Raw genomic sequence first — 24,715 nt, forward strand, 5'->3', positions numbered from 1 at the left:
TTTGTATGCTCTGCTCTCTATACACTCAATTAATTCAGACCTGATACTTAGGTCACGTTGATTTTGGTTTTTTGTCAAGATATAATATATCGACGGTGAAACTACCAAACCACGTATCTCGTTTGCGGTGTTTAAAAATGTACGCTTACATTTTATTTTTTTGAAGTAGACCAAATCAATATCATTCCTTGAAATTTTCACGGAATTTTCTCCGCACAAAGAGGAAAAATCACAGAAATTTTCAAGACTGGATGTTAAATAGTTTTTCATTTAAAAAATAAAGTATGACAGGAAGTCTGCGACGTCGCAAACCGAGATACGTGGTTTGGTAGTTTCACCGTCGATATGTGCGGCAAACGGTATGATAAATTTTATGAAATTACGGTGAATGTCTCAAATCGTCATTTCCCTAACGAAAGAACGTAACTATATTTCAATGCTGCCAAATTTCCCCTCGCATACTGCATATAAACCAGGAGAATCTTGGGCATTTCTGACTTAAAATTTCACTGATTTTTCCCAGATTCCGAGCAAAAATCAAAATCTCTTTGGATGAAGATTGAACCGGTAGATTTTTGTGAAATAAATTAATTGTTTGGGTCAATTTGGCAACCTTGGAATGGAGTTACGTTCCTTGAGACGACAAAATATCTTCTATCGTCCGTATTACGCAGCATCAAGTAACGGAGACATGCGCGAAGACACTATTAATTTCCCCTTTTTATCTGCCTCTATAGATCCTAGATGTCTGATACTTCTCAATCATTTGCTCAAGCATTTCATTAAAATGCACTTAATTATAGTTCAAGGTATCCGCTCCTCATGGGTAGGAGCAAAAAATCTACAGTATAGACAGTAGAAAACTGTCCTGCGCAGTTACCCTGGTAAAAATTGGCAGTAGAATCTGTGTTCCAAAATACCATAGACCTACAGCCGGCTGTAAGATTTCCAATAGCTTCTATAGCCGGCTACACAATTTTTTATAACCTTTTATAGCCGATGGCGATTAAGCAACAGCCAGGCGATAAAGTGTATGCTACACGTTACTAATTACGGATGCTAGGCCTTAGTGAGTTTTTGGAATACTTCTCTCTTTTTGGGCCGTAGTATCTTGATTTATTTTGCGAGGAAAGCTCCGTACTTCTGATGGATGCCTGCCATTACTAATATATTAGAGCGCCTTCAGTTTCGTATGATGCTGTGCAATATCTCTGGTCTGAAATAGTTGCTTCAAGCGCCGTAGCACGCTGCGGCGCGGCAGGCGGGCAGCCAGCGCGAAACGCGCACTGGCGCCTACAAACCTAACAGGGATACTTCACGCGTTGCGCAATGCGTGAAGTATCCCTGTTAGGTTGGTAGGCGCCAGTGCGTCGCCGCTCCACTTTATGTTAGGCTCTAATATTTAATCTGGCGGAGTCAGCGTTATTCAACTCATGATTTTGGAATGTTTGCATATCCTGTATGGATTATTCTCATTTTAATTCATGAAAAAAAATATGTATTAAGGGAAAATATGATGTGTGTTTTGTAAATATTAAGGGGGTTCCGTATCAAACTTAATGATTTCCAAAGCACACGAATTTCTACACAATTTCTTATAGCCTTTTATAATCGATGGCGAAAAAGCAACAGCCAGGCGATGAAGTGTAAAGCCCGGCGATAGGAACTATAGCCCGGCTGCATAATTTTAGCGGCTCTGGTGCTTGCACTAGAGCTGCTATTCCGGACGGTCCCAGCTGGGGAGTATCAATGCAGCATGTTACATTGTAGAGACCGCGCGTTGGTTGATGGGAATCGGCGCCATTTTCGGCTATGTTCCTTGTCATGACTTTATTTTATTGCATACTGTTTTATTGTTAGTCAATGCTATGTTGTGTATTGTATTTTTGGAATCATGGTGATACAGTCAACAATTCAAAACTTGTTTGTGCTTTTATCTCGTGATGGAAAAAATGTACTTTACGTTCAAAATTTGAAAATTTGAATTTTAAAGTTTTCGCGGTTAAGGAAGCTTTAACCACTGGGTTGGAGCTTCCTAGTTATATTACTTGATATCAGCTGATAGCAAACAAAGGTTACCAGGGAAACCGTAAACGTCTAACAACTATCGTGGCCATTGGGGCGATTATTGAAATGATATCGACTGTATGTCGCCGCTTACGACAGGACATAGCCCTATCTTAACTGTGTAATATATCGCAATTCGATATTGTTTTGATTTTTAAAAGGAGCAATTCATTCATACAGTTCCGATTAGTTTTGGCGAACGGGCCCTTAACCTACGGCACTCGGCTCATGGGAATTTTTTAACTTGTCCTGGACGGACTCGTCTGTAGCGCCTCGTTCTTCGTCCTCCATTCCTCAATTCCGGCGAGGAATACGTCTCTACCCTTAACTCAATATAAATATACAAATTGATAAGTGAGTGCTTTAGTCTCCTGAAAACAGAATTGCGAAACTTAAAATTGGAGAAAAATGATGAATAAATGAAAAAATGGAACCAATTGATGGGATATGTCGCATGCCATTCTGACACAAAATATGGCGTCTATCGAATCACCTTAACTAAATAAAATAACCAAATTTTCAACTCTCAAACTATCAACTATCAACTATCAAATTTCAAACTATCAAAATTTCCAACAATGACAAAAATGATTGTAATATACCTATAATGTAATGAAATATACACGCTCTAATCATTTAATTTGTATTACCTTTATGTTATGTACCTACATGTTATACTATTTTTATAATAAATTTTGCCAACATGCTTTTCAATTCAGTCTACAACATTTCATTCCGACGTGGCAATAATGATTTATAATGCCCCTAATCCATTAAAATGAATTACAATAGTAATGCCGCATTATAATGTCGTATTATACATCGCAACGATTCATGTCCCACTGATTATTGATTATTGTAAGATGAATTCTGTTTTCTCTGATTGTATGTTTCATACGTGCGAAGCAAGTACGGGTCACTAGAAACGTGGTTCGTACGGGTGGCTGATGAAATTGATCTTCGAATACCTTTTGATGAGCTAGGGAAATGAAACCATCTGCATCTCATGGACAATAAATAGTTGCCGTAATTAAGGTCATCCCGTGATTAAGGTGCCGTGATTTAAGTCATAAATTCTTCATCTAATTCTTGATTCATCTCCAAAATGTCTGCTAAAGCTTTCATGCGCTTCTCCTTGTATGCATGAATGAGCAAATTGGGTATCGAACAAGCGGACACTTTTTGAAAATTTAGATGATTCTGGACAATATCGTACAGAAGTCCACGAGCTGCAGATAGAGCCATTACCTCTAGCTCATCAAAAGTTATTCGAAGATCATTCAACAACCTCTTTGACAAGTTGCAAAAACTTTTCGTTAACAATAGTGTCACACGGTACTAGGAATATTTACTATTTAACGAACCTTATATTTCCCTGACTCAGTCCTAAATTATAGAAGTATGCGTTACTTTTCCAGCAATCCAAAAAAACAATTATACAAAAAACCAATACCTACACTTTCAGATATAAAAATGCAAATTTTTTTGCAGCCTCGCTAAACGACTTATCAACCAGAGATTTTTTAGGAAGCGGACCTCCAAAGAGCTTTCAAAATTAAAAGTATACAACAAGTGATAATGCCATGTATTCGCCATATCAAAGCCCAATACACATTTATACACCGGCTACGTAAATCTGCTAAGTTACAAAACATGAATCGACAGTTGTCGGATTGTACATCAATGACAAAATGTGTCTAGGCCCTCATTCTTGACTACAACTACTGCCCCCAGAGCCGCTCTCCGACGCCAATGCGTTGGAGCTTCCTGCTTGTTTTATTGCTTCGTACAGCCCGGCCGTATGCTTTTCTCCGCATTCTACAGCCAGCTATATGATTTTCTGTAGCCTTCTTTAGCCGGCTATAATAATTCCTATGGTATTTTGAAACGCAGCTATTATCGCCAATTTTTACAAGGGTAGTGCCTCTGCAATCTGCAATGTAGCAGTGACTACAAAAGATTTTGTTAACACACCTCAGAAGTTTAAAAATAACAAAGTGATTACCCCTCACATTTTTACACTGAAAACTGCCCTAAAAATCAATTATAGATTCATTAGTAGTATTAAGAAGTATTTTCGAGTTTTGGAAGTACATTACCATGCATTACATACCCTACAGTGGTACTCTATTCGGACGAAGGTTTTACTGAACTTCAAACTTTACGCTTTTCTAAATGTGACAAGGAGATGGATCGTAAAACTATTAAATCTTAAGTGAGGCATTCCTCTAAGAAAGGTGCATGTCCAAGACGGCTAGCAGTACTGTGCTAAAATAGTTAAACTGCTCCTCGGACCACTGAAAAACAAACATTTTGCGTGGGTTTTTTATAGCCTATCAACTTCAAGACAAAATGTTTAGCCAGTATTCAAGAAATTCGTATCTATTATACTTGGTATGGTAATACTGTTTCCCTGTTTTAAGTATCAATGAAAAAGTTCAGTTATTTCAATAATGATGAGTTATTGTCTTGACGATGACAACAGAACCCAATTGTCTTAATGTGGTTGGTATTCCAAGAGGCACGAATGAATACTTATAGTAACCGTGGAATTTATTAAATATTCAGAACCAAGAAAAAAGTTCCACAAGACTGTAATAGTATTCTACAGAAGGCACATTTTAAAAATAAGAGCCTGTAAAAGATTATATAGAGTACTGCGACGAGGTATGGTTATGGAGAGAAAACTTGACATTTACAGTACAAGTCCTTGATACAATTATTCGTGCTCAACGAATGCCCGTGTTGCATAAGCAAATAATTGAAGGCGTTTGGGTTTCTTTGTCCGTCCAGCAGTGAAGCAGCAATGAGGGATGTACGCGTTCTAGTAAGTAGCCCGATTGATCAATTTACTGCTTAACAATAAAAATATAACGTGTTCTTAACTCAAGTATATACTGCGCCCGCAACTGAAAGCAGCATCCTACAAAATTGTAATTCACGCTGTTTTTTTGGGAGGGGTGGGTATAATTTTTTTAAATTTTTAACATTTAAATCATGAATGCAAAAAAATAAAATGAATCAATGACGTTGTCTCGTTCTTTTCACTTTCGGAGACGCACTCGGCCACAATCTCCATCCACGCCGCCATGCAAAGTTCAAACATCGTCAAGTGGACTTGAACTTCAATGGCTTAATGCACCGTGTTTCAAATTATGCAGTGACCTTGTTGATAAACACCCTTGAACGTGATTATTAATAAACGCGTAATGGATTCAGCACCCCGTAACACAATCAATGAATACAGCTCCCTCGATTACACATCATCCCCTTGTGGGTGGGTATTACGTTAGTGATTGAATCGATAGAACTTATTCCTCTTCGATGGAGAAAGTTTTCAATTTAAAAAAGGAAATGAGGCAAGTTTCGGGTTAGAATTTTTTTCAAAAATATGTTCTTACTTTTAAACCTGTAAAAAAGAACTTTCTGCTCGTTGAAAGTTGTCGGCAGAGTAGGAATAATTCAAGAAAAAAGAACCAATGTCACACTTCGGGAAAAACTTGGTTAGAAGGAGTGTTGAATGTATTTAGCCGTGCATTCTCTCCTCTCAAAATGTAAAGTCGAAAGTATATCTTTTGAATGTAATTATAGGAGTTGAAACTTAATCCCTAACATGGGGTCTTAAAGAGAGACTAAACTTGAAACTTATCTTATTTTGCTTTCAACTTGATGTAGCTCAGTTCTTTTCAAGAAAAGTCGGTCCAGCTCTACATTGATTCTCATCGAAACTTTTATTGGCAACATTTTCATTGAAAACAATAATCATTTCCCATTCTCAGAGTTAAAAAAAAAATTGAATTCGGGCAAAAAGGATTATATGGTCGTATTTCTGCCAAACGGAATCATGTGCATTAAGACATGAGCCCTGAGACCTATAAGAATATATGCATAACAGAGCTCCCGTCAAAATGCACATAATTCCGTTTGGCAGAAATACGTCCATATTCATCTGGAATTTTTCTTTAGTTGGCTTCTCTCTGTTTACTCGGAAAAGAGTCAAACTAAATCACGGACGGAAAGCGAGTGATCCGTTGGTATGTAACTATATAAACGTGAATTACGATTTATCAAAAAGAATCATCTGCAAATTCATTTTGATGCTTTTTTCTAATTTTTTGAGAATTCTGCAAACTATAACTAACGAACAGGCCTCTTGTTTCCTAGAACACTTAGTCTTCTTTGCTTAGAACCGCCCATTGTATTATCCTGCGATTATTTCATTTTGTTGAATTAACATTTTTTAAAACGAATTATATTCATCGAGATCAAATGTGCGGGCCCCAAACTTGAACAAAGCTTAAATGAGTTCTCAGTGGTCTTCCTGCTGTAATTGCTTGCGCACCCATCAATTTGCCTAATTTTATTTACTACAAAGAAGGTTCCGCCAATTACCGCTGGGATATCGGTAAGGGATCATGTTTTTCAAAGAATAAAATGCGGTAGAGGTCGAGCTTCCTGGTCGCAAAATTGCAGCCAAACGCACGTGCGATTGACCATGTCCAGAATACTGGCGGTGGCTTTAAAGGGCACAGTATATTTATTCACTCCGTATTGCCAATTTTTCAATTCAACCGCACGCATTACTTGATGATACATTTTGTAGTTCCGTATTGCAAAATGTAGCCCCATTGTACTTTAGAAAAGGAAAAATCGAGGAGAAAAATATGAACGAGCTACACCTTGAAAATACACCTATGAAATACACCTTTCCCCTATCCAAATATAGAGCGTAAATATCCTTATGTAACTTTTAGACCTGCTTTTTAGAAATTTTAGGATAGGAAAATTCCTTTCTGCACGAAAATACATTGGTATGCCAATGACGGTTCATTGACAGAGAAAAATTCTCAAGATTTAGTCTGAGAAATGAGAAATTAGGGTATTTTAGAATGGAGATAATACTATGATCCCACAACGATCCTCGCAAATTTTGATGATGTACGTGCCAGGTTTTGAGTTTTGACTACTCATGTTCTCTAATCAAATTTGATAGTATTTTTACTGTGCGTTTTGATTATTATCCGTTTGATCGGTCAGCAAAATAATCGCAATTATTCGAGGCATCGTCGCACCCTCATTGAATCACTGTTGCCAGATAGTGCTCAAAAGTGAGCACTTTCCCCATTCAAACCCATATAAAATATCCAAAGTTGATTGCACAATCTAGCAACCTTGCGTTGAATGCGTTCAACTTGGCTGCATGGTGGAGCAGTAGCGTAGCGTACTTTGTAATACATCGATGTACCTATCATTTAAACCTATGGAAAAGGATCGATAAAGAGGGTGTTCGCAACGAACATCTGAATAATCGATTCTTTACCATGGCTTCAAATGGAGAAATATCGATAATCGATCATTCACGCCTCGCCACTGCAGTAGAGGCAAACACAAGTTCAAGTTTGGGCTCCGGAAAGGAACTCATGTGGTGGCAGCCGTCCGGCGGTTGACAGGAGATGATATGTGCGTTGACACCTATACTAGTACAAGTACATACCAGTGCCCAGCGCGTCTGTTTCCTCTACTGTTCAGCGGGTCATTGAAGATTTATTACCACGACACGACGCGGATCAACGAGTGGACTTTAATAGCCCTAAAAGTTGGAGAAGTGTTGGTCAGTTCAATGAAGTCGCTGGTCAAAGCTAGAGTACCAGTGGCGTGGCGTGCTTTGCGATAAATCGATTGTTGTGACATTTAAACCTATGGCAAAGAATCGATTATAAAGGTGTTCGCTGCGAACACCCTGTTCATCGATCCTTTTCCATAGGTTTAAATGGCATAACAATCGATATATCGCAAAACACGCCACGCCACTGTAGAGTACCTACTATAGGAAAAGTACGGAAATGTCGAAATATGGAGCTCTTAGGGTCCAAAGGAGCAGAAAACCTTTGAAAACGAAAAATGTCACCGCCAATCTGCAGATTCCAATATCAAACCAAAATGACCAAGAATGTTCATAAATGAGCGTTCTTGAGCAAAAATGAGTGAATTTATGCAAACACTATGTCAAATACGTGCTTTACCAACCTCTTTTTTGTAACAATTGTAATAATGAGTCACTGTGGATAAATTGAAATCATAGATTGGTTACTATTTTGGGCCCTAGGAGTTCCATCATCTAACCAAAAAATTACCGCATATCCGTAGGTACTCTTCCTATGTAGATACTCTATTCAAAGCTCCAACTAACTTACTTTTACTGCAGGTTACGAACAAAACTTCGTATGAATACACATTACATCTGTCTCCCACCCCCGCATTATACCTCATTGATGCTGTGCTAAGGAAGAACGCCGAATGAGCTTTCAGACGTTGCCTAATGTCCTCCAAGAAACCGCACTTTACCGGGAAAAATGTGAGCAATTTTTTCAAATATTTCGGAGAATTTTGTTTGCATTAATTCACTTCAATGTGAAATAACTTCAAATTTTAAGGAAACATGCATAACTCTCTTCAAAAATAATTATTTTATCAGGAGATTTATGGCAACGTCAAAAAGCTCTTACGACGTTTTCCCTTAGCACCGCAGATTCCTTGACTATCCGCCGGACTGTGCCCTGAAGTACAGTACCCTTCAGTGACGAGTTGTAATTATAGTTGTTTCATAGTCAACTCCGTTCATTTTAACCCAACATTAATTTTGAAAAAAAAAATTTAAAAAGTAAACTGCCTTTAAATTTAATGAAATATGCCCAGGCTGGCATGTCCGTTCATAAGATGCGGCGGCTACTTACCAAGTGCAAGAAATGGAGATGTTTCAGTTATAAGTTCATTGGTTACAGTTCAACAGCCTTGCTTTTAAAACTTTCATAATACCGATTACTCTAATTTATTATCGGGATAACCTGTCCCGCCCAAAAATAATCATGTTTTTCAAAGATTGAGTCATCTCGAAAGTCTCTGTCCTCTGCGTTCACGAAGTCATCACAAATACGTCATAATAAATATTCAATGTGCTGCATGCGCAATTTTCGACGACAACTGTCGTGATTGTGGAAAATTGAACTCCCGTTCTCTTACGCTGAGATGGAAGTATTTAAAGGGTGGACATGAAATACATGACATGTTTTTCCGCATAATTCCATCTTTATAGCTCTGCGATGTCTAAACATATGCGTTAAGCACAATGATTGGCATAATCAAGGCTATGCTCAGATGATTTTGAAATTGCGTTTATATCCTGGGTTACAATGTTCCTATCGAGAAAAACTTGGGGCGTTAATTTCAAACACAGGCACCAGATAGTGTGAGGAAATAGTCGACTTTGATAATGGAGTTTCCAGGGAAGTTTTTACTGCTACACCCAAGTGGCAGCAGGCTACATCTATTTGAGGCGAGCCTCATAATATCATGTATCTACTGTGATCAATCTATTCCCATTTTTAACTCCTAGACAGAATGTTGTTAATTTCCTTTCATGCATATGTATGTATATGCAAGAAATCGTGTAAAAAATCTGAACATGATACTATCACACGTGGAGGTATTTACACACAGACTACTGTAGGTTGTAACATCATTCACAGGCATGTATATTGATTACAAAGAGATTCGCTTCCAACCATCCTCAAGAGGAGGTTTTAAAATCAACCGATTAAAAAATAATTATCGCGTGGTAAGGTCGATACGTCATATGGTAAAGGGTAAAACGTTAAATTTTAGTTTTAAAATAAATCTGGTCAGTTTGGCTGCAAACCTCAGTTTAGTATATATTGAAAGTAGACAAATGAAAGGAAATCATTATTAAATCTGGCCGTTAAGGGAAGGGTTGGGACCTTGGTGCCACACAAAGTCAAAAGAAATATGTTGATACCTCTTTGTTAGTAAATCATCTGAAAATGTTCCGTGAAATTGGAATTGGTTTGAGGTTTGCAGCGCAAAGAGTATTTCAGGTATTTTCAGGATTAGTGACGTGTAATTGGACTGTGCTAAGCCGAAAGAAACCAAGCCACATCAGCTTTTCCTAAATTTAATTGGACGGTTTAATTTTTTACTTAAAAATGGTTGTGCCGACTTTTTTGTGTGCAGATTTCAGTGAATTTTCTGCATAGCCTGTAGCAAATTCCTTAAAATTTTCACAAAAAAAAAAAAAAAAAAAAAAAAAAAATCCGCACAATCGTTCTTTTGTGAAAAATTAAATTTTTCAGTTTTTGGCATTAACTGACGTGGCTTGGTTCCTTCTTGCAAAACGCGGTCCAATTTCTGCACTTGACATATTTGCGACTTAAAAGATTTTGGATTATGATGCGAATTCTAACGTCTTATTTTTGCACAGAGATGAGCTAATTCGCCAGCGACACATTATTTGGAAATACCCGTTTCCCATATCAAACTTTAGCTCCAAAATCCTAACCTATCTTGACAGGAATCACTCCTCCAAAAAAATTGCCCCAGACCACCGGTGTGCATTTTCCAGTAGGTGCTCACACACATAATAAGCTTCCTCAAAGCAGAATAAATTTGATCTTGGTGCTCTAAAACTCGCTGAAAGATTTCGCGATAGTGCTTGTCTGATTTTTATGCGGGAGGCATCGTTAGAATCTTACGTGATGTTGCCCAGGAAGACGTGATTTATCATTTGTTGTATTTGGGAACCAAGGACCTTGAGCTTGAAGTACCCACACCCGGGCAACCACTTTTACGGCTGTAATAGTTCCTTCCGAGAAACGGATGAGCCAGCGTTGCCAATGGAAAGGATTGGTTACTTTCTATATGTTTAGGGTCTCTTAATATCAATGATGGGCCACTTTAGTTTGGCAGTAGGTATGCTTCAAGACATCTGTAAGCACTGCTGTCGGCGGTGATAATTATATCTTAATAATTAATTTTTTGGCACCAGTTCTCCTTTTTTCTGGATTTGGATGGTGACTGATGTAAAATATTCAAGATTATAAAAAACACTATAAGGGTGATTTCACGATAATAGGAATAGTCGTGTCGCCGTGGGTTTTGAACGACGTAGGGCAAAACGATTGAAAACCAAATTAATTGATCAATAGATGATGTCCTGAACTATCATGCTAAAAATATGATGAATTATTATTAATAATATGAGACTTTAAAGGCCGAAAATGTCCGGTCGGTTACGCGTCGCCAACCCCGATTTTGAAGCAAAAGAGCAATTTGCGGTAACAAATCAGTACTGATCATGAACTCATTGGCAATATTTGCTGAAAAGAGACTCTAGTGTTCAAGAAAATCGCCAGTTTGAACTGAAATGTTTATTATTGAGCGAGAAAAGTCATAAGAAAGAGGTGTCACCACATTTGGCAACAAATTTTTGCAGTTGTATAAAGTGCAGTGTTTATCTCCCCAGATGGAGTCAGGAGTTTCAAAACTGCCATCAAATTGTTCGCTGAAGTCTTCTTGACAAAACTGTTACTAATAAGTCAGTTTTTTTTTACAATGAAAACTTTAATTATTATGAAAACCAGTGATTTTTACGTGTGTAGCACTAATTCCTCACTACGCAAAAACCTCAATTTAATAGTATTAAACTAAAACGAAGTCTCCAAAGTTTAGAAAACTTTTAAGGCAGCATTAATTCCACCTCATAACTCAAGAATTGCCAAGTTTCATCTGTTGTATCATCTTTAATCTCACATTTTTGAGTGTCGGTTACGCTGTGTCTGTTACGTAACCGACACAATTTGGCAGGGCCGCCATGTTTGCGTGGACCTCCAGCAGTCCCGCGGGAAGCGCTGATACCTGATTCAATGGCTTGTTTATCAATCACTTTAACTTTGCACTGAATCAAAATAGAGCGTGCCAAAGCTGGAAAAAGGAAGTTTAATACCTTTAAAATGAGGTAATGAAATCATGTTAAAATTGGTGCACTTTTATTTCTAAGGTATTTCACATTTTAACTATTCCTGTTATTGTGAAATCACCCATAAGCCCAGCAGACTTGGACTTACACTCTTCAGAGTTAAAAATGTTCAATCTAATGGCATTTTTGGAATTTTTTGACCTTGATTTCCCTGTAGAATAGCATGGCCTTAGCATTTTCCTACCATCCTATTCCAAAATCAAATGAACAAAAAATGTCTTGCTTGTGCTAGTAAACACGGATCATGGGAGCTATAAAACATGAATAAACATAAATGTTTCACAACCAAATGAATAATGTTCGTCATGAGTGTTTTTAGTCTTTCAAAATGATTTTTGCTGTGCAACATTCATTCTTTTTATAATTTTGTCGCACTCGATTCTGCTCCTGAAGGATAGATATTCTGTGGTTGAAACATCTCGTTTACTAGAGTCGAAAAAAACGCATTTCCATTGCAACATTTAAACATCTCCGATTATATTTCAATGTTTTATTTAAATAATATAATAAAATAAATGAATGAACAAATAAATGAAAAAAACTGAAATATCTCCATGAAATTTTCTGTGATTATTTTTAAATGAAGGAGGAGAATTTACCAAGATGTTTACACAAATTTTAATTTATTTTATTTTTGGGAAAAAATAGCAACAATAATAGTAGAACATGAGCGAAGACTAGTAATACCGCTATCGGAGCTACACGTTTTTTGACATGAGCTATTTTCATGTTGTTTTGTGATTCATCTTTATTTGTTTACTTTCATACCTGAAATGTTTCATTTTTAATACATGATAAATTCAATGGTAAAATCTTTTGTTACACATTTTGCAAAATAGTTAAACCTTGGAGCAGAACAGATAAAAGGCACTGTCCCCCTCCTCATTACTCAAAACGGCAAGTTTCGGCAAGACAGAGTCTCGTGAAAGTTCAAAATCCGCGAGTCTCTTTCCCCGAGGAAGCGCGATATTCAACACGAAAATATTCCTAAATATAGGTCGCCGCATTGGCGCCAGACAAAGCGTCTTTTGCCGTCGAATGTTGAACTTTAAGGTATTAAAATGCATGCATATTGGCGAGTACAATGAGAGTAGATCCGAAGGAGAGCGAAGGAGACACACGTGCGGGCGGTAAAATATTTTAATTTTTAATAGTCTGATTAGCTCCGCCATACGCGACACGACATGACGCTCCGCGCCGCGCCGCGCCGCACAGTGGGACGAAATGGGTAAAACCTCGGACATGGGGTGTTCTCATGTTTTGCATAAAGATGTGATGGAATGTGTTCCTAAGGATCCATTTTATATGAATCTAGTGTTGGTTTGATGATTTTTTCAAATGCTTTTGCTCCCTGGACTCCTGAAGTTGACATTTTCTGTAACGGCCGATTTTGCTCTGTTTTCTAAGGTCGGTTTCCATACCTGCCTCTTCGAGTGACGATAATTGACACAAATATGAATGCTTGGATCTTATTCTAGAGTGTATGAAGAATATATTTCACTATTAAAAAGTTAAATTTACTCAATTGTATACGTTGTAATGTCTGATCAAAGATGACCCTTCCGAAAATAAGAAAATAAATGTTTGAATAGACTTTTAAAAATTTCGCCGCATTTCGCCGTCCAATCATGCATAAGGCGTGTTCCAGTGATCCCCCAGGATGAGGAATCCGTCGTATTTGGCTGCCGCCAGCTGCCGCTTTGAGAGTTACATCGATTTTTATCTGAAAAAGTGAGGGCGGAATTCGCTGTTTCTCTACATCTTACTTGATTATCTTGGCGTCTTAATATACTCAGTCGGATTTTCATTTTAAAACATGATGTACTTACAGTATTTTCATCGTAGAATTCAATTTTGACCTTACTTTTGCCCATTTTTTGGCCAAAATTCATCATTTGATAGGTTCGCGAACTCGCGATCGAGGCGGGGAAACAGAGCTGTTTTTGCTTTTATCTTATATGATTGTTTGGCATTTTAAGGAGAAAATAAAAATGTTGAATGTTCTATCGGTACCTTTGAATGAATTATTCATTATAGAAGGGGTTACATCCCCTGACCACTTCGCAGCCCAACCTCCCGAAGCGCTTGGCGCTTCAGGCGTGGTATATATAAAATCCTTTACAAAGCGTTGGAAGTGTCCCAGCTGATTCTGAGATATCGTGATTCGTGATATGAGATGGACCGATTTACCGTGCAATTTAATCTCGTTGTTAGTGTTGATCTTTAATTTTCCGTGTTTCGTGTTGTTCCGTGTTCCGTGTTTTCTGTTTGTTTAGATATAATTCCTCAAATAAGAAGAAATCAAAAGTTCTCGATCCTTAGGACATCCACCGCGAGCTTTTGATTTCAGATCTTCATGAAGATAGCGGTGTCGATCTTGATGAAAGAGGGTACTACCACAATTAATCGGGGTATTACCACAATGAATTGGGGTATCACCACAATTAATTGGAATTGTCCATATCATCCAACAGTTGGGACTAAACCCCTATCTCTTTTTTTCAGTGTAAAAGGTAACGGTAATACCATATTTTTTTCATAATCGATATAGAAATATGAGCATTCATTACATTGAGAGATCACATAGTATCGATAAAAATTGCTTCCTCAATGAAAATATCACAGGAAATCAATAGCTGCAACATGAATTGTCAATCGGAACAGATAAAATCTCTGCGTAAATTTTCTTTATGTGCATTCCGATCGATTATTAAATAAATCCTTCAAAAGCACGTATGCATGAGAAAAAAATAACAAAATTAAGCTCAAAAATTGGTTCTAAGATGAAAGTATGATCGTGCATCAACGATTCAAACACGTGTTTTTTACCAGAACGAGTTAATTCTATCTTCGAGTAACTTTTCTTTTCACATTTCTACCTGAAGTTAAGAAAAAAAAAAAAAAACCAAAGTAGTGTAATTACGTTAACATACAAACAATTCTAATGTCAAAAATGAATTCTACGTTCAAAATACCACGATTGCACCAAATTTCAACACGAAATTCCGACAAGAATGAGTAAAATTTATCTTTGAGCAACTTATCTTTTTATGTTTCCGCTGAAAGTTAGAAAACCCACAAAAATCGTACGTTTGCGTTAACATATCAAGAAAAGTAAGGTCAGAAATGAATTCTACGATCAAAATACCACAAGCCTGCGAAGTTTCAACACGAAATGTCCACAGGAACGAGTGAAATTTATCTTTGAGTAACTTATGTTTTCACGTGTCTACTGAAAGTTAAAAAGAACCCTCAAAATTATGTGTTTCCGTCAATAAATCAAGTAAAGTAAGGTCAAAAATGAATTCTACGATCAAAATACCATAAGATGCCCAAGTTTCATCACGAAATGCCCATTGGAACGAGTGGAATAGTCGAAACAAGTTCGGGAGCAAAGCGATGACCGGGCATTCCTATGCTTCGCTCCACCGTGCGCCGGCCGGCCGGCCAGCCGCATTTCCGCATGCCGCTTTCAAGGATAGCTCATCGCAAGTGCACATTATACTCCTTCAAAGTGGCGCTACCACTGATGCTGAAGCAATGTCAATGTCGTCCCGGCTGACAATTATTGCGGGACAATTTGCCTGATCGCGCTCCGTTAGCGCGGGGGGAGGGGAGAAAATAAGAGTGGAAGAACAATCTTGAAACATGGCGGACGAAGGGATGAAGGGGGGGGGGGTTACTTCAAAAATGCTGACAATCGGTTCTCGTTTTACTTCGTGAGAGTTGAACATTTCGACTGATTTTTTTACCTGATGTTCGAGTTCATCATGGTCATTTGGGCCATAAATCGCCAAAATTTTGCTCAGCTACTTCATCGATGGCAACGTCCAGTAAAAAATAGATCGAAATCAGAGATCTTAATCTAAGAGGCTATGAAAAAAAAAAAAAAAATCACAGTATTTATAATAGTTCAAGTTGCAATACATATCGCGCTGTATTGCATCACACCTGTGGAAAGTTAGACATTTCCATAGCATCAAAAGGTTGTGTATGTTGCCTATCTACAGAGTGAAGGGGCTCCTCTTATTGACATTAATTGCAATACAGGTTGAATAAGTCGCAATTTACCTTTGCATTGAAAAATGCCTGCTTAACCCCCCCCCCCAAAAAAAAATGAATCATTAAAATCGGCATTTAGCGGGATAAAATGATTTATAAATATTGCAATTTCATGGCTATACCTGAGCTTGCAGTTTTACGCATGAGAGTACAACTTTACTTAGTCTATTATCATTTCACCGTGTCACACGGTGATATCGAGTCAATCAGAACGGTTAGACATGAAATTATTGACAAAAACCGTAAATTTTGATGTTTAATTCGTCACAATTTAAAGTTTAAGGGGTGCTTATAGAAGGAAATTTTACGATGAAATCAATGAGACCTCTTTTAAAATCTAAAAGTTTTGATTTAACGAAGTTATAGGCTTTTAAAGTCCCCAAATTCTGTTCGATCTCTCCTCTTGACTCGATTCACTGTGCGGCAATCGGATCCATCGGAATGGGTAACCTCATTACTTAACTTTGTTTTCCAAAGTGCGATATCTGAACTGATGGTTTTTTTTTTTTTTTTTTTTTTTTTTTTTTTTTTTTTTTTTACAATATTTTACAATATTAAGAAATAACTGATGTATTGGAACATAGAACAAGGCGGTTGGATTCATTTTATACATTTAAGATACTCTGAAGATATTCAATTATATCAACATACAATTTTGTGATTTAAGCGACTGACTAATCATAGTGGAAAACTAAGGGGTACGCATCGCGGTCCAATTTTCCGAGCCATGATTTTCCAAAATCGGCCGCGGAAGTTAGCATCTTCGCAGATCTTGGTCCATGGGTCGAAAGCAATGGAGTCCTGAAAGCACTGCTTCGAATTCGAGGAAAAGGAGATTTTCACCGGCTGAAGATTTGCCCAAATAGTTTCTTCTTTATTCACCGCACGTGCAACACGTGACGACTGACGAGTAAATTGCCTCCCAGATTTATTTCCACCGACGTGTGCAGACGAAAGGAAGGGTAGCACCGCCGTGCGAAGGAAGAACGCCGTATGAACCTTCATGCGTTGCCAAATTTCTTTTCAGTAAAATACGAATTTTCCGGAAAACTTATGAAAATTTTCCGTCCACTCTCTCAGAGAATTTTCCTCGCAATGTGATCTAAAGTATCAGGGAATTTCAAGTAGAAATATTCATTATCCTTCTCAAAAATCAATATTTTAGGAGAGGAAATTTGGCAACCCTCGGATGTTCTTACGGTGTTCTTCCTCAGCACGACAGAGCAGGACAAAGGTCGGACAAACACGAGAGAAACGAAAAGCAACAAGGTTGCGGACTCATTGTAACGCCATTTTCGCGAGCTATCCAGATTCAGAAATAATTGGCTCATCCAGCTTTCTTTTTTTTCCCGCGACGGATTGCATAACGCTCGGGCACACTCATTCTACAATTTTCCGACTTACACTGGTTTTTAGCTCCCTTTTTTGCTCATACTAGATCCGGTTGGCTAATTTGTAAAAATCCATTCGCTTCGTTGATGCACTCGTTCATTACAAAAATAAGGCTCAGGCTAGTTTTCTTCTTTTCGAACGTTTTTGATCTGGAAAAAGTGAATTCATCACGCACAAGTATTCTACCGTGCTAAGGAAAAACGCCGCAAGATCATTCGAGGATTGTCAGATTTCTCATGATAAAACATTTATTTTGGAGGAAATTTATGAGTATCTTTCCTTGAAATTTTAAGATACTTAGGATTGAATTCCGAATGAAATCCTCCAAAAATCGGGAGTAAAATATTCACAAATTTTCTTAAAAATTCGTATTTATCAAAGGAAATTTGGCAACGCCTGGAGGCTCATCCGGCGTTCTTCCTTAGTACGACAGTCTGGGCTCTCTAGATTCTTCAGCGTAGGATTTGCGAATATGATGAAATGTGTTTTAAAACGTCTCGTTCGCCCTCTTACCATTATCCACCGAGAATTCGATACTAATGGACATGAGACATCGAAACCAAAATTAGTATTTGAGGAAACTTTACCAAATCCCTCTCGCTAAACCAGCTAATTTATTATTGAAAATACGTAAAGGGGGAATTTATCATGAGAATCTGAAATAAACCCAAATTGCAAAAATAACAGGAATTTCGTTATTTTAAGTTTTTGTTGCATGTTTCTGTGCATTTTAAAAAGGGCGTATTTTTCTAAAATGGAGCATTTTAATGTGGATGTTCAGAGTCAGTTAGCTGATTTGTTATTCAGCTGAACCAAAACAAAGGATCGCAAAAAAGCGCAGACAACTTCAAAATTATATTCGGTTAATATTCATGCAGATGCATATTAATTTTCACCGCAATTAGTCCCGTCTATTTTTGTGGCGAAAGAAAAATCTAGCAGGATTCACCGTAGCTTTTTTTCAATTGCCTCTCTTAAAATTAGCTTAATGAGTTACCGTGGGTACCTCACGAAAAGGTGCAAAAAAGCAACACGCTGTGTCGCAAAAAATAGCCCTAAGTTTACCCCGTTTTCCTCATTCAGCTAAACTTCTCCTCAAAGATTAGTTGTCGGAAGTTGCCAATTTCTCCGATAACTCCAAATTTTCCCGAATTTTTCTAGAGACCCAAGATCAGAGGCAAGGGAGTTTTCACCTTGTTGGCAGCGGCGAAACCATGGTGTTAATTGGAACTGTCAGCAAAGGTTAAGTCATCCGACGTGGTACATAGGGTCACCGCCCCCAGAGAGTCCACCTCCAAAGTCGGATTTGACAAGATTAAACTATATACAGGCAACAGAAGTTGGATGATAAAATGTCTATGAAGTCTAAAAGGAAAATTCAATGATCAATGAGCTTGAGCTCATCAATAGGGTTTTATTAGAAAAATGTTTAAAAAAACAATCAGTGCGCTCCAGCGAATTCAACCAAAGAGTTTGCCATTACATACAATATTCTCTCACGTCTATTTTATAGGTGTTGAATCTTTCAGCTTGTTTTCAGGCTCATTTTATTTTAACTAAAGGGTGCACGCTCCCAGACAGGTTCGCGGTCCAAATCCCCGAAAGCGCCTCGCATCTCAGAAATTATGCATTACTCGCTACTCCTATTATTTTATATTATAGAGTATGATTTATAAGTTGTTTTCATTAAATGAAAAGGTGTTTTTACTCTTTTTTAAAATGTAGCATTATTTTTGAAGCTTAAAAAGTTTACGTAGAACAGCTCACAGAGAACATATTTCTTATTCGTTTCTTCTTTCTCAGACCCTAACTCTTTTAGTCTAATTATAGCCATTGAACTACATCCAGAATTTTATTTTTGAGAGGGCTCATTAGGTTCAAGATTATTTTACTGTAGGTAAGATAGTTGTAAATTGGACTCATATATTGAAAGAAAGCAAAATTTTAGGAGGAAATCAATACGAATAATACGAAGAGCAGTGGAGGTTAGGAGTCGCAGAGCGCGAGGGAGTGCTTTAAAGCGACCTATATATGTATATTAATACGAAAAATAAACACGTACAATAATATGAAAAAAATCGCAAACATGTGCTAGTTAGGCAAAATTCACAAAGTCGCGTATCTTTTAGTGACTTTGCCGGATCATGAGAGACATTTTACACGTATTGAGTGATATATTCTTACAAATTCGCCGAGGCTGGATTTGATTTTCACCGGCATTAAATTGGCTTTAGAAAAAATCATGTCAAAAACACAAACCAGATTTTTTTTGCGCGTTAGTTGCACAAGCTGGTTTTTAAAATTTCTAAAGGAAAACACCCAGATCTGTATTCAATGCTGTGCCAATTAACAAAACTGCACACGAATGACTTTTAAACAGATTTTGAGAAAAATTAGTAGAACATTGGAGGGAATGTTGTAGAATAGCACATTTACTTGATGCAATCATAGCAGTTAATGCTTGCATACTGACTGTTTTCAAACAATGTGCCTAATTTTTCATTGAAGGAATCACATCGTGCAAGTACTTCAGCGAATTGAGACATTTGAATTACTTTAATCAAATCAGGACCGCAAGAAAGTATTACAAAGAGATAAAAGGGAGACCACCGAATTTTCATACGTGCGATAATAAACCGATTGAATTTTAAGTATAATTTGAAAATATTCAAAAACATAACGTTAAACTACTCTAAGAGCCGCACAGATACATTCACTACAACACAAGTTTCGCACAAGAATATTTAAAAAAAAAAAAAAACAACAACAACAACAACAACATACACACAGAGAGCACTTTTTATGTATTTTTCCATGGAATGATTGAAAATGCATCAAGCATGATTAGAAGTGAGAGATAAGACATACCATCAGATTTTAAGGATTTGCTATTTTCTGCTTTGGGAAACTGACAGTAAAATAAATCGTGCTGCAGCTCATGCTTAAAACATACCTATGAGGATCTTTCAAAATTAGAATGTGTGCACTAATTAGTCAAACCTGATGATCAGATCCTCACGTGTTACAACGACTCAACGACGTATGATCATAACCACCAGGCGACTCTTTCGAAAGTCGTTTGAAAACTTCAACACCCAATACTTAAAGTCAATTTTCCATGTTCTTCCTTGAGCAAAGAGCTAAATGCCGACGCATTTTTTACCCCTAATTACTAGTTTGATGATAGGCTGTACCTCGATGGAGCTGCACCAGTGTGCCATTAAAGATTATTCTCAACAACCTATCTGCTCTCCGACGCATTGTTCAAAACTTGTATCTCATCTCGTTGAAGGTAGAGGAAATTTCAATTGTCACGGCTCAATCCGAAAATTTAATAGACAGTAGATTCGCGCAAATTTCGAGAAGGTCCCGCAGATTTATCGAATAGCATGATCTGCGTATGAGTCAAAAGGAATGGACGAAGAATTTTGTTGAGGGCTCTACATGATCAATTTTTCTTGGTGATCATGACTATCATTCTGTTCTCGGTAAATGTGGACAACGTGCAGGAGGTTGTCCGGATTTTCCCTAAGGGATGAGAAAACAACTTCGTGAAATCGAAACTTACAGTTCCAATCTATGGAAATTCTGATGGCAACATACCTAACAGGAAAGAAGTCACAGTTTTAACTATACTTCCTATAATACCTGAAACTTGATTTAATATTCATTCCTCATTAAGGAACTTATCGACGGTGAAAATTCGCGACCACACATCTCGATTTGCAACGTTGCAGTTCACCTGTCACTCGTTATTTTTAATTTATAAATGGGAAAATATATTTTGTGCCTTTTGCCGCTGACAATGAATCTACGACGACACACGGTGGATCGAGTCAGTACGGGAGATCGGACGAAATTTGGAAACTTCAAACGATTATCACTCCTTTTGTGCAAAACTTTAAGGTTCTAAAAGTGGTTTCATTAGTTTCCTCGTAGAATTTTCTTCTGTAAGCAGCCCTTGAAATTTAAAATATGATGACAAAATAAGCATCAAAATTCGCAATTTTAGTCTAAAATTTCATGTCCGACTTATCTAACCGACTTGATTCACTGTGTGACAGCTCAAAACGGCCTACTTTTAGTGTTTTATTTGTAGCTAAGATTTCCCCATGGTTTTCATTATTCTCTTTCGTGTCCAAATCAGACTACTGGTTAGGGTCGGCGCTAAGGTTTCCTCATAGTGAACGCGTAAATCACAACTTGAGGACAACAATCTAGAAGCAGGCGGACAAACTCAATTTTCAGAATGGATGAATCAGAATCAGAAAGATATGGAAACATTCCGTACGTATCTGGGGAAATGTCACTTGCTTCGGAGGAAAAGAAAAGGAACCTTGTACCCTCAAGCGGAAATGATTTGCAAATGATTCTATAATGTACCCGAGAGAAAAAAAAAGCGTCGTGGGGCAATGATGAAGCAACATTTTTGACGGAAGAGACACATACAGCTCGGTTCACATTAAATATTTACGCAGGTTCACTTTCAATAACATTTCACGAGAGAATTCGCAATAAATTTGTGTACTTTGTAAGGATAAATGCCCCAAAACGCGTTTCAAAAACTCCTTCATTACCTAAGTTGTGAATTTTAATTTGAAAGAAAATTATTTATCTAGCATCAGAGTATAATTAGGGTTTCGACTAATTTATGTATTATTGGACGATTAGTTTCCATCTGAAGCGTCAAAATGAAGGCGTCTGAGGGCTTTTGAAAGGTCGCAGATTAAGTTCTGCACACAATGAATAGTCCCTTAATAAGTCGCTTGGAAATTATTAAAATTCCTACAAAATTTTTCACTGATTAAATGCCAGGATATGTATGAAAAAAAGGGGGGGGGGAAATGGGCATTAGGCACTTTTAAATCACGATGTTTACAATTTGTCGAAGGGTGGCACGCGGCTTTCGAGTGGCACCTCATGCCATTCTCGAAGCAACGGCATCTTACTGTTGGGTAGTCGGTTTTACAGTTACATCCCCGCTACATTTGTGATGCCCATGCACTTATCACCGACGAATAATTTTCTGGCCGCCTTTCGGATGCTTAAGGTTGCGTCAAACACATCATTGGTGATGAGGCGTTCTAGAAATACAATAAAAATGAACGATACCTACAATATTTAGCTTGCAAATGTGCGACGCAACTATTCGACCAACCAAGCGTGACACAGTTTCACTCGAAATTGAAGACGAAATTAACGCATCAACTCACTACGCCAATTCCTGCAACGGCTAAAGTCACTGGATTTCAAAGAATAATAATCAAAAAAATAAACGTGATCTATACTCAGCGTAAGGTGTATGGCAACTATTCAACCACCCGAGCGTAGCACAGTATCACTGGAAATTGAAGGCGAACTGCACGCATCAAGTCACTAAGGAAATTTCCGCAACGACAGAGTCACCAAGTTTAAAAGACTAACGGTGAAATAAACGCGACTTATATTTAGCGTGCAAACTGCAAAAGTACGATGCAACTATTCGATCACTCAAGCGTGGCACGGTATCATTCGAAATTGAAGGCGACTTTAACGCACTGACACATTGGACCAATTCTTGCAAAAAAGTCGCGAATGACCGATTCAGTTGAAGTTGCATTCCCAGCAGCGCGTAAAGTTAACAGCAGGCTATAATCTGCGGATCACCGGACACATTTTCCACATCCAGGATCAGTGGTGTGACGTGCTTTTCTGTAAATCGATTGATCTGCCATTTAGACCTACGGAAAAGGATCGATAAACAGGGGGTTTGCAACAAACACCTTCATGATCGATAATTTATCACAGCTTCAAATGGAGAATATCTATAATTGATCATTCACGCCTCGCCAATGTCCAGGATACTATCTTAGCATTCAATTTTTTTCGGTGTTTTGTTGATTTGGTTCTATATCATTCTATTAGTCTCTTGATACTATATTTGCCGTGGCATGCCATTTCCAAAATCTTCCACACATTCTTGTTTTTAGCGAGGAATGAATGTGGTTTTGCGCTGTACAGAAAGGAAGTTTAGAGTCACTTCGATCGGGCCTCAACCGCAGATAAATTACTAAGAGTAATGACACGCAAAAATTATCCCCCGAGTTCTCAGACATTTGCGGTGAGAGCTCGCTGTGGAAAACGGAAATGAATTAGCGGTGCGCGGGGGAGGTGAAACAATTTCGACCACTTTTTTGTTTATTCGGGTATCCGACTGGAATCAAGTCCAACTCAAATGCCGCCACCAAACAGTGATGCCATTCCAAAACACAATTTTTGGATTTGTATTTTGAGAGCCTCCTTACAATTGTTGAATCAAAGGCTTTTTTGGGCTTTGGAAGTTTTTCCCCGTTGTAAAAGATGATAGCATGTGCGGATCGCATCGTTTTAGATTTGAAGAATGATTGATTTCAATAGTTCAGGTTTCGGAATTGCAGTTTTTTCCGCGGAAATGTCTAAAATTCTCTTGTCGATTTTCTTGCCGAATCATTGTTGGTAAATTTGAAAAATTTACAATTAAAATTTTTTTTTTCGGGCGTTACCCATTCTTTAAGAAACTAAACGGCAAATTTTCTCGATTTTTGAGCTTGTCCCTAAAGAACGGTTCAATTTGTTTTTATTTATTCTATATGACGCCATATATTTTAACGGTTCTGTGAATAAAAAATATCATGTATCTCTTTTTTTTCTCCTTTCCATGTCAATATACTTAAAACAAAAGATCTGAGGCAACTTTTCAGCTTTTTAGATTGTTGTGTAGGGGAAAGTATTCCATGTATCATTCCTTAGAGTTTTGCGATATTCGCAGTTTCGTGCAGGAACCTCCAAGTTTGTTTAACTCCAACACATACTCAGTGGCTCTGGATTCCCGGATATTTACCCGCATTTTCGGGCCAAACTGGCAACAACGATCATCTCGTAATGACAAGGTAAATAAACCCAATCAAAAAACGTTCATTGAGGATTGGCAATGCGTGTAACATGCAATTTACCGCGAACCCACCAAATATCAAACGCAAATTATCGCTCAAATAAATACTCTTACCTACCCATGAAAACGGACACTTCGCAAAAACCAAGCACTTCTGACGCCAATCTCATAAGCTCCAGATCATCGCAACATTTCCGATTTAAATTTCTGGATTCATAAACCAGCAAACGCGGACAGTACAGGACACATACAGTGTGCCAAAAATTCGTGACTTGCGATTTTTTTTTTTCGTTTGTCGAGTGCGCCTACCTCAAATTCGAACAAATTTCAAAAAATGTGCGTTCGGAAATCAGTGTTTTAATCATTACCCGAAACGTGCAACTTTTCAATGATTCTTTATTGATATAAAAAAGGCTGAGTGAAAAACAATTCGCGCAACTTTTAAGGATAATTTG

The 24,715-nt window shown here is 37.7% G+C and overlaps 1 protein-coding gene across 1 annotated transcript in view; it reads right to left on the minus strand.

Annotated features, from left to right (window-relative positions):
- Window positions 1-24,715, minus strand: part of LOC109030546 (ras-like protein 1) — a 122,549-nt gene that overhangs the window by 38,576 nt on the left and 59,258 nt on the right. The gene's annotated exons all lie outside the window — the stretch shown is intronic.

This window comes from Bemisia tabaci, chromosome 3 (assembly GCF_918797505.1).
Source record: "Bemisia tabaci chromosome 3, PGI_BMITA_v3".
Classification (NCBI taxonomy): Eukaryota; Metazoa; Arthropoda; class Insecta; order Hemiptera; family Aleyrodidae; genus Bemisia; species Bemisia tabaci.